Genomic DNA, 11944 nt, shown 5'->3' on the forward strand with positions numbered 1-11944 from the left:
GTTCAATGCTTTTTTATTGGTACAATGTTGTTATTCTATGCAAATGTTTCAATAATGTTAAAAAGTCCATGTTTCATAACTGCTGTTTAAAAAGTCAATATACAGAAATATAAAAATGCATATAATGATGCAAAGATTACGTTTTAAGTAGAGCGGTTATAAAATTTTCATGAAAGAATTTGACGGAAATAGTGACCATGGAAAGTGGTGAAGAACGAGAATTGCCACAAATTTCATGTTGCACAGATGACAATGTACTGTGTTGTACAATTTTATTCGGCCATTGCACCTGTAGAAGTGCTTGTCATAATGCATGTCTAGCTGGGACCAATATTTTGTCACTTGCCACATGTCTTGTTTTAACTTTACATGTGATTTCTTGTTTGCCATGAACGTTTGTTGAAGCAGCTGATTGCACATTAGGCCTTATAACAAGCATTCCGTCTTGGCTTGAACCTTGCATGAATTTCCACAAATTTCATGTTGCACAGTTGGAAAGTTAATCCTCAATCCTCAATTCGGCAATAGTTGAGTTCACTGATATTGTTGTTTTTTACGGAGTTGTATTAATGATAATTTGCTGAAATAGCTGGTTCGGAGTTGACATTATTTTCTAAATCTTGAATTTCTAAATTAGGGTTGGATTCTATCGCATTCATTACTTCACCAAGGCTCGATGATAATTTGGAGTATGCTCATGTCGTTGTGTGTAATTTTATTATATACCTGTAATTTAGTTGTTCTTATTTGTTTATGTTCATAACAGTATAGTTATGGATAGGATAATTTTTATACACGTACCAAATGTTTGTAATATACATACAATTCGGAAATTTTCTACTTGAAAGTATTGCTTAAAACCAATGCAAATTGCAGATGTGCATGCTGAAAAAGAGGGGGCATAATTCAAATAAGAGAAAGAAAACACATACACATGTTACTTACCTTATGGATAAGTCCAAATTTAAAATTTCATAATCGGGTTAATAAATATGGTAATTTTGGGAAGGTCAAAGCATTAGAACTAACACATTAGCAAATAAAGTATACTCTTCGAGGTTTTTGCTCGTAGCAAGAACACACAACTTGTTTTATTGCTTGCAAAAGAAAATGAATTCTCCAAAAAGTGAGCATTTTTTGTACAGTGCATATATTGAAAACAAATCCAGTACTGGAAAGTATTTTTTGGGGTTAATTAATGAAGCAGTCACTAGAGACTAACCAGACTGCTCTTGAGGCATAATTTGCAAATGTATGTATGTGGTATATAAAAGGAAATTTTGGGGAAATGTGTCTCGGCCAATCCAGAATTTGCAGCTTTAATTATGAGTGTATGTCCAGTTCAAAAGCCATATTATGTGTAAAGCTTTTTATTCATGAGAAAGTGAAAAACAAAAGGGATTGATAACATCTGCCTCCTTACTTTTCAAAAGAAATCCATACAATGTAGCAAGACAATCTAGGTATTTATTCCTTTTAAATGCCTACCTATATTATAATTTGTTAGACTAATTCATCTAAAAATATTGTTTTTATCACTGAAAGTTTACATAAAATGTTTTTTTTCTAATATTTCCTGTGAAAAGTTAAATATGGTACTGTATATACTTTTTATTTTTGTTTATTTATTTTGCATTTGCTTTATTGCATAGTTGGATTGTGCTGGCATATCCTGTCATAACAATATTAACTTATTTTTTAAACATTGTAAAAAAATAAAATCAAAGACATGAAGATATTTATTCAGGGGGTATTATTCTTCAAACAAAAAACTAATTACATCTCGTCTGTGAAGATACAAGTATAAATTTGTATTGATCTTTTCTGCTACTACATTAATTTCATATAAAACAAACCACTACCTGTAGCACCGGGTTTAGAAGTACAGCTTAATAATGAACCAGAAACACCTTTAATAAATTCTGTAGTTAATGAGTCAAGTATATCTTCTTCTTGTCTTTTTACATCTTGTAAACATTTATGATAATCGTCCTCATGTTTGAAAAGTCTATTTTTAAATATTGAATATATATCTTTAACCCAATCATCTACATATTGCCAATATCCAAGAAAAATAGGTTCTACATATTTTTGTTTCATTATATCCCCGTGCGGCAATTTTTACTGCATCACCATAATTTTGTTGGATAAGATCAATACTTTCAGTTGTAAATTTATTTTTAACACTAATTAGTTTTCGAGGTTCTTTATGAGATTGTAGTTTTTGTTTTTGTGGTCAAGGAATTCGTGAAGGAGATTGTGGTTTTTGTCGTTCTGTTTGCTGTTGCGGTGGAGGAAGTTGATAGGAAGGTTCTTGCTGGTAAGATTGTGGTTCTTGTTGTTGAAGTCGTAACTCCCACAGTCTATTTATTTCTTTAATATATTCATTACATACTTCATCATTACTTATAACCTGGGGTTTATCATAATATACACGATATATCCATTTAAAATAATTATCCCTATTTAGTTTAACATACTTAGTTTTTAAAACTTCAGACTTTTGAAAATAACCATCAAGTGCAACACGAAGTAGATCTTCCTCTTCAACATCTTTAGCAAATTACATCAAGATAGTCTCGCGGTTCAACTTGTAATTGAAAAAAATCCATGAGATATTGAAATGAAAGAGCAGGGACGGGAAGACAGCAGATGTACACTGGCAGTAGGATATAGATTATCAAATTATTCCAAAGAGAAAATTAAACTTATTGGCGGATTTACACAAACAACATTAAATAGCTAAATTTGTTCTACTGGCAAGCGCCATTGAGAAAATACGAACGGTGCTATCTCAACAACATGAAACTCGAGCGGCTGTAAGTGCGCGTGGGAGACGGCTAAAAGATACTGGTGTTGGAATCCACTAAGACTCCCGAATCCGCGTAATAGCAGCGTCACCAGCACAAAAAAAAATTGATGCCAAATTTTTTTATTATGTTTTTGTTGGAATGCGATATATTCGTTTTGGCCTTTTTCATTCACTATCGCTGCCTCTCGCATACATACAAACTAACAGTTGTGATCCAGCAACCGTCGACAGTATCACATACCATATTTACAGAAATCGTAGATGTGATATTAACGGGTGTTAAATGACGACCACTACCTGTTGCACCATTTATGGGTCGGAGAATATTTTCGGGGATTCATACTTTTTCCCGTGCAGAAAATTTCTTATGTCGTCAAGATACCTCTGCATTATATTGTTGTTTAACCTATGTAGTTTGAACGTATGTAGTTGGTCTAAGGTGATTTTAAAAACGTCAAGAAACTTCTCTTTGTAATTTGGGTAGTATCTTGTGATATCACTTTCAGAGTAAGCCACTGTTTTCAACACATTTTTTAAAGCATTCCGCGTTGGATTTCACCTGGTTCAGATATTGTACAGTTTCAATGATTCTTTAAGAGTAGCATTCGGATATTGCTCAGAAAGCTTTCTCAGATTGAGCTGTGCATTTTTATATTCCTCCATTATTTCTTCGGTAATTGCTTCATTAGAGCACGCCGATTTGCAATGATCCCTTAACATTTTTCACTGAGCATTACCTCATTATAAAACTATTTTTTACTACCACCCCGGACAAATAATTTCATTTATATCCGTAGGTAATCGACATCTGCATAAACCGATAATCCCACTGACCACCTTGCATATTTCTAAGATTTACCAAGTTTAGTGGATAATTTGTTTTCGTCTGATAAATAATCAGATCGTGCAGGTTGTGGTGGTGAAACAACAGTTGGGTCTTTGAGCGGCCATCCCTGCTTAGTTCTGATGGACGACATATATACGTCAGCGGCGTAATCCTACGTTGATATTTGAATGGCGGCATTAAACGTTGGTTCGTGTACTTTTTATGGCGGTCTTTGATTCTTTTCCTGTTATAGATTTGATTCTGCGCTGAAGTTCGTCACTGATTTGTTCAGTTTTATATGTTCCTGTTGGAATTCCAACGACGTTTCAGTCCAGTTCCTCTGATCCACCCTGCTTCTTATACGCAAAGAACAGCTAGTTTTTCTCTAGCTAATTTCTCTGTATGAGATTCCATGGTAAGCGCGAACTGACTCAATATTATTATTACAACAATGATTTGATTACAGATCACTAGTCATTTGACGTAAAAGATTTCAGTATATCAATATCGTATTTTTTTGGTATGGCAGTCTTTTGCCTCGACGAATTGCCGGTATGTTAAATTCAACACGCAATTTAGATAATTTAGGTATTGCCCCCCCCCCCCGGCTACGTGCCAAGTATACCTGTGATAAATTGATAGCTGATAATAGCACGCTGGTTTTCCAGGCTCAGGCACAAATTAATAACTGTTGAGATAATACAACTGGAATGCTCAGACACTTAATAAATGCATGTACGCTAAAAAAAAAACCTTTTTACCTGTCTGCTAATAAGTGCAAATGTACTCGGCCACCGTCTCCCATTAGGAAAATACGGCTAAAATAATGTACATGAACTAAATCTGCAGTGCTGTTCATAGCGAATAATAAGCCACTGTCTCCCATTAGGAAAATACGGCTAAAATAATGTACATGAACTATATCTGCAGTGCTGTTCATAGCGAATAATGAGTGCAAATGTACTTATTATTCGCTATGAACAGCACTGCAGATATAGTTCATGTACATTATTTTAGCCGTATTTTCCTAATGGGAGACGGTGGCCGAGTGATTAGCGTTTATGGACAATCTTTCGATCAACCAGTGGAAACTTTCCTTATGTGTTCGATTCCCAAGAGCGTGACTGACATGTTGTCGGCGTTTAAGAATAAAATAATAACGATTTTGAATTATACATAGAAGGTGTATGTGCCTGCTAACCATTGAAAAAAAAAAAAAAAAAAACGAACTATGGCTGATTCTAAATCTAACACATGTGCACTTGCCAGGGCCCCCTCTGAACCCAAAACATGGGACTTAATTTTAAAATACCCGGGCTCCACTTGGGTGTAGGGGCGTGTGCTTGATGACAAAATTGAAAAACCATCTGAATCTCTAATATTTCGATTCGCACCTAGCGATTCACGCAACAAGATAAAAAAAAACATTCAGCAGATATTCCATGTCAATCAACCTGTTAGAAGTCATTCCTTTTTGCTAGCCTCCGATTAATAGATCAGGAATCCCGCAATTAAAATCAACATTCTCACAATGGGGCCTTGAATGGGAAGTGGGTTCCCTTCTTCGTGGACAGTGACCCAGCTTACATACAAGTCTCGGATTGGCCTTTTGATAGTTTAATGAGTCACCACTACTTGGCTAAAACAGCATTTTTTTAGCACCCGTATTGAAAAACGGGGCATTGATGAGGCCCCCCTCCCAGTCCTGGCCACGGATTTTAGTCACCCCGTCCTGCTGCTGGGAGAGTAGAGTAGAAGATTGTAAACAGTAAGGATGAACTCTGCCTTTGCTATTCTGCACCTAAATTTCAATCCTTTTTTGTGTGTGTGTGTGTGTGGAAAAAGAGACGATATCAAGGTTGAAGTAAACTGAAGAAAAGAGAGAATAATGAAAAAGCATAAAGAAACAACTTGCTAACTGATGCCCTTTACCACGTCACTGTGACAATGGTATGTTATCTAACTGGACTTTCGTAACCTGAATAGATTCCAAACTAACGCAAAGATAATTTGTTTTGAAAAATACAGCATCTTATAGTGAGCAGGATATTTTTTTTTTAATTGACATCGCTTAAAAGATTTCATATATTAAGACACGGTAACTTATATATGATCCTTAGTATATAATAGTTTTAATACTCTCCGCAAGCACCAGTAGTCGTCTGCTACTTCAAGAACACTGATCATTTGTGTGAAATCGCCCGAGCGTGAGGAGAAATGTGTATCAAAGTTTCTCTAAATCTTAACAATAACTTGTGCTAATTAATAACTGATTAAAACAATTATTCTTCAAGCAAATATCTTGTGTCATTACCTTTTCTAAACTTACCCCGCCCAACGCCCACACTCGAGATTATTTCGCATATCTAATGCGTTTCGAACATTGTCCGCCGGGCAAGCTTTATATTCTCTGTAAACAATCCTTAACCCCTGTGACTCCATGACGGACCTGAAACACAGACTCAGGATACCTAAAGGTAGTAAGAGAGAGAGACTCGGCTGATAAACAAAGCTGAGATGCCACCAGACGAATTTATTACAAAAAGAGCTGTTACCGACGTTTTAGCGCTCATGCGTAGTAACTACAAATCATTTATACACAGAAACTCGGGTGAGTTGCAAATGATGAACAGTTATAGGATATTTTTAAGAACTGGAGTCTGCGAATGCGACAATTGACTGCGACTAATATTAGTAGTGAAGGGAGACGATATAGCGACAGTGGGAATTAGCATTACAAGACACACACCCAGGACGATATTGCGACAAGATTTCTAGCGACAATGGGAATTATCATTACAAGACCCCCTGGGACGATATAGCGACAAGATGTATAGTGACAATGATACAATACGTTACAGGTAAGTATTACGTCACAGGACTGAACATGAGTAACAATGTAGCAATGGGCTGACCTCAATTGGCACCAAAGAGCGGGAAAAAACCCTAGAACGTTTTGGCGGGACAGAGATAGAGATAACACACACAATAGACATTATACAAATAACTATACAACTAAAAAAATTAGGCCAGAAAGCAAATCTTTTCAATGCAAATGAGTGGCCCTGAAAAGGGCCTTTGGTTTTTGTTAACATCATTCCATTAACATAGAGGGCAACATATAGGTCTTCTTCTCTTCCTCAAACTTCGTCTGACTGCTGGTCCGAAGATGAGAACACTTTTCAAACAGTCTTGTCTCTCCACATAAATTCTTCTTTTCCAAATACTCGTATCGGTGAGCCTGATAATTGTCCATGATGATTTCACATACATGGGTAAGTCCATGCGGAACAGCAATGACGATACGAGAGTAGATGATTCTACGTTTGTCCTCATCTTGTGTCGAGAACAGGTGAAGGGAATGCATTGAACTGCGGTTATTTATAGGGGAATTGCGGATCGAAACAGACTGAGTTTATTCACTAATCCAAACACGCGTTACAAAATTCAGTCACAACACGGGGTCAGTCTTCCAGTCCGAAGAGAGCGGACTGTGACGTCACGTTCCCTATATAGATGCACTACCGTCTGTGCGCAGTCAATCCATGCGACACAGTTTTCAAACTTGACGGAAACTAAGAAGACAATTAATTGTTGTGCACCGGCTGTGGAGACCAGGAGCAATGGAACAGCAGCGGCTACCAAAGTCAACACAGGCTTACTTCCAGAAGAGGTCAGTTTTAATTGAGATTTAGTCGATTTTCTTTCTACTTCGCAAGAATTTGTTCTGGTACCAGTACCTTCGCCACCTTCTCCTTCTTTACCACACGTCGATGATTTTAAACAGAGACAGAAAGAAGAATTGGAGAAATTTTTACAACAGCAGAAAGAAGCAGAACAAGCTGTTCTACTTCAACAGCAACGGCGAGAAGAAGAAGAGGTAGGAAGGAAACGACAGGAAGAAGCAATAGAGAAGAAACAAGGTCTAAGAGAGAAGGAGGACAGTGAAAGTCAAATGGTGACGGTACTCTTAGACATTTTAGCAGAGTTAAGGAGTCTGAAACAAATGTATCCGACTTCTTTATTAGGACCCAATATATAAAGACCTTCCCGAGCCAAACAAGCAAGCCCTGTTACTATGCCTGCGATACCACCACAAGTGATTTCTACCAAATCGTCATCGATTGGATCAGTCCAGAAGTAGGCCTTGGTCATGGCAAAGGCTTAAGGCAATTAAAGATGACTACATCCCGTTCTGAGTTTGTTCTTAAACAAACATATACCCAACGACCCTTTTCAGAGCCATCCACTTCCCTCGAAAAGAGATAATTTTTCATTTTGCCAAAATCAATTAAAAATCAAAAAGCCCCTTTTTCCCCATGATGTACGTGTGTGATTGAGTGAGTGCGTGAGTGTAGGTTCTTATTCTAAAAATCAAAACCAAGAGACACTTACGTTTTCTGCCTGGTCTATTATGGTACAAATTTTACAATTCAATTCACAGCACAACACAACACTTTAAAAAGTTCCTAGTCTTATTCTGTCTTTGTTCACTCTCTGTTTTGTAATTTCTTAACTTTCACAGGTTTTTCCTCCTCTTCTCCCTCACTTTCTCGTGTACTTTTCTTCTCTTTTTTCTCTTCCTGCACGTGTCTGGGTCCTTCCTTTGGGGAGTGTACCTTTTCTTCTTCCTGTTTGGAACCCCTCTCTTCCTCTTGCTCCTGTTTCTTATGGCATTCTGAAGACCAATGTCCTTTCTATTGACAATTATAACAACGTACCGCTGAATAAAGCAGAGGGCTTCATCACCGATGTGTGGGATTCTTTGTTAACCACACTGAAACGACAATGTGAAGCCAAATAAGAAGATCGCTTGATACTTTCCATTCATCACGACAGTCTGAAATCCCCCGTTTGGATTGAGTTTAGCAGCCCAGCAGAATTAATAGCTTCCAAAGTCATCGACAAGATTCAACACGTGCAACAATCCAACTTCATGTTTCACATCACCGATTGAAAAGCGACACTGTTCATGACCCACGTGTCTCTCCCAAAAGGGACCGGACAACGCAGAAAAGTGTTATTGATGGACGACATTTGCAGCATCAAGCGTAGCCTCGTCCGAATTAAGAACCCTTAAGACCAGATGTGTTTAGCCCGTGCCATCGTGGTGGGACGAACGTATGCCGACAAGAAAGACACGTTTGAATGGAAAAGAGCCTGGAAAACTATTCAACGATCGGACCGAGCCAAACAACGAAGATAAGCATAACTCCTTTTACAGCAAGCGGGGATATCCAAAAGACACACCTTATGGCATTCCTGAAATGCAATAATTGCAAGATGTCCTAGTACCACGCTAGACATTGAAAATACACCCTCAGGAACTGCGCGGACCTCTATTGTTTCGTGGCAAAGATTTCAAAGACGAAAAATACATTCACGTCTATTATCACGATGAACATTTCGATGCCATCACCAGTATCACTGCATTATTGGGATACGGTTATTACTGTGAGAAATGTGACCATGGTTATAACAACCGAGTGGGATACAAGGATTGTGTATTGAAATGCTCAGGATGTTCGGCCTCTCAAACCTGCCTGGACGAAGGACAACAACGAGTGCATTGCCCAGCTTGTCATCGCACTTTTGTCAGCCCTGCTTGTTACCAACAACATCTGAAGACGCAAGGTTCACAGCAGAAAAGTGATTGTCAACTCCTGAGATTATGCCCTACTTGTGGATAAGGTATATGTACCAATAATGTCAAGGCACATGTATGTTCAGGAAACAAACGATGTCACATTTGTCACCAAATCGTGGACTTGGAACACCAATGCTACATTCAAAACATATTTTTCCAACCAAGAGGAGAAAGATGATGAGAAGAAAGGGTATTTCATCTTTTTCGATTTCGAATGCATGCAAGAGACTGGCATTCACCTTCCCAATTTCTGTGTGGCTCACCGAGCATGCGAGAAGTGCATCCAAGAGCTTACCCTTAGTCATTGCCCTCACTGCAGATTCCTGGAGGACGTGAAAAAATCTTTCGGGGACCGAACACTCTGGCCGACTTTGACCAATCGATCTTAGACCCCATCGACGAGATGTGGTGCTAAGAGAACATCGAACGTTACGGTGCTTGTCATTGCCATGCCACGGTAATGGCTAACGATTTCTCGGGATACGATGGGCAGTTTCTTTTGAGAACAAAGTACCGAAAGACCTAAAGTGACTTTGAGCGGAGCCAAAATCATTTCCATGCAAGTGGGATAAGTACAGTTAAAAAATTCAATGGGCTACTTGGCCATGCTTTTGAGTCGAATGCCTCAAACATTTGGAATGAAAGAAATGGCCAAAGGCTACTGGCCGCTATTTTTCAATACCGAAGACAGTCAACACACCGTTTTACCCCATCTGCCTGAGGCTCACGATTACGACCCCGACGACATGCCTACCGAACAACGAGAAGTTTTCTGCGTTTGGTACCAGACCCCTTCGTCTTTCATGAAGAAATGTTCAAGCATTGTTCCCACGTGGACATTTTAAGGTTGTGGAAAATTTCGAGAGTTGTTCATGGTACACGGAGGGATCGATTCTTCGAAAGAAGCATCCACCGTTGCCAAAGCATGTCCCTTATTGTTCCGTCAACGATTCATGCCCGAAAACACCCTGGCTGGCATTAGTCCTCAAACGACGAACTTTGTCAAACGTCAATACTCGTCCAAAGCCCTACGTTGGTACATTACTTGTGCGACAAGGAAGACAAATTGATTCAGCACGCACGAAACGGAGGAGGCGAAAAGACCATCGAAATGTATTCGGTGGATGGTTGGGACTTAGAAAACCACAAGATCGTATACGAGTTTAACAGTTGCTTATTTCATAGATGTTCCCCTCTGTTACCCTCAACGTGGCACTAAAAATCAGTTTTTACAACGGACCATGGAAGACTTGTACCAGGCCACTTGTTTGAGGCGTTTGAAGTTAGAACAGCAAGGATATGAAGTGGTGGAAATGTGGGCACACGAATACGATCACATTTGAAAACTGCTCCTGAGTTTTAACGCATCGTGGAAAGTTACAAGCTGGTGGACCCACTGAACCCGCGGGATAGTTTCTACAGAGGACGGACGAATGCCACCTGCTTGCTGTACCACGCGGACGAAGAGAAAGGAGAATAAATAAAATATTTGGATGTGTGTTCGCTGTATCCTTACGTGTGCAAATATTGTCATTTTCCCGTAGGACACCTGCAGTTGCTGACGTAACATATCGACAATACGAAGACTTGATCAAGTGCAAAGTCTTGCCTCCCATGGACTTGTACCATCTCATTTTACCTCAGCATTGCAAAGAAAACTGACGTTTCCCTTGAACAGTACTTTTGCCGAAACGTGTTACCAATACCAGCCTTGTCAGCACACCCTGGAAGAACGCGCCTTGACAGGAACGTGGGTCAACGTGGAATTGTTCAAAGCTCTGGACATAGGCTACCAACTGTTAGAAGTGTCGAAATTTACCACTTTCCCAAGTCAGAACAGTACCACAAGGGCGATGAGACTCAGAAATGCATTTTCGCTTACTACGTGGATGCCATTTGAAACTGAAAAACGAAGGCAGGCAACCGTTTGCCAAAGTGATGTTAAATTGCTTGTGGGGCAAAATGGCACAACTACCGTGTTTGCCTAAGATGGAGCATTTGACAGAACCTTCCCTCTACTTCCAGATTATTCACGACAAAACCAATTACAATCGCACCAGTCGAGTGGTGAACTTGGGCGTACTGAAAGAAGCTTTGTAGTCTGGACAGGATGGAAACTTTAAAGCGACCACTTACGAACCGCACAAGATTGTACGTTTACCCACTCACCAATTCGTCAGTCGACCTTTGGAAAAAATGTATCAAAACGTGTACCACAAGCCAGTGAGGCTTCCCAATCACTTCACTTTACCGTATGGACATGTCGGTTTAAAAAATGGTTCCAAGAGGATAACCACCAGGAAGAAGGATGACTTCGCCACAACAAGAATCGAGTGAGAGACACAATGAGAACTCCAAGTTCAAACCATACTATTTGTCTGTCTTCTTGCCCGACTATTGTGATTGTGCCCGTCGATTGGAAACGTTTCAAAAGTGGCACACGGATAGGGAATGATTACCTACTTCGAATGTTTTAGCTAGAACAGGATTTGTCTACTTGGGACCTGAGACTGGATTGGGATACGAAGTACAGTGTTTCAGTTGTGGTCTGAAGCTGAAAATGGATCGATGTATCTATAAAGATTGAGCTATTCTGGAACATATTCAAAGGTCTCCGAACTGTCCTTACCTTTCTATGGCTTTTCCACCCATCAAACTG

The sequence above is a fragment of the Sinohyriopsis cumingii genome, chromosome 10, assembly GCF_028554795.1.
Source record: "Sinohyriopsis cumingii isolate HCF-2022 chromosome 10, ASM2855479v2, whole genome shotgun sequence".
Lineage (NCBI taxonomy): Eukaryota > Metazoa > Mollusca > Bivalvia > Unionida > Unionidae > Sinohyriopsis > Sinohyriopsis cumingii.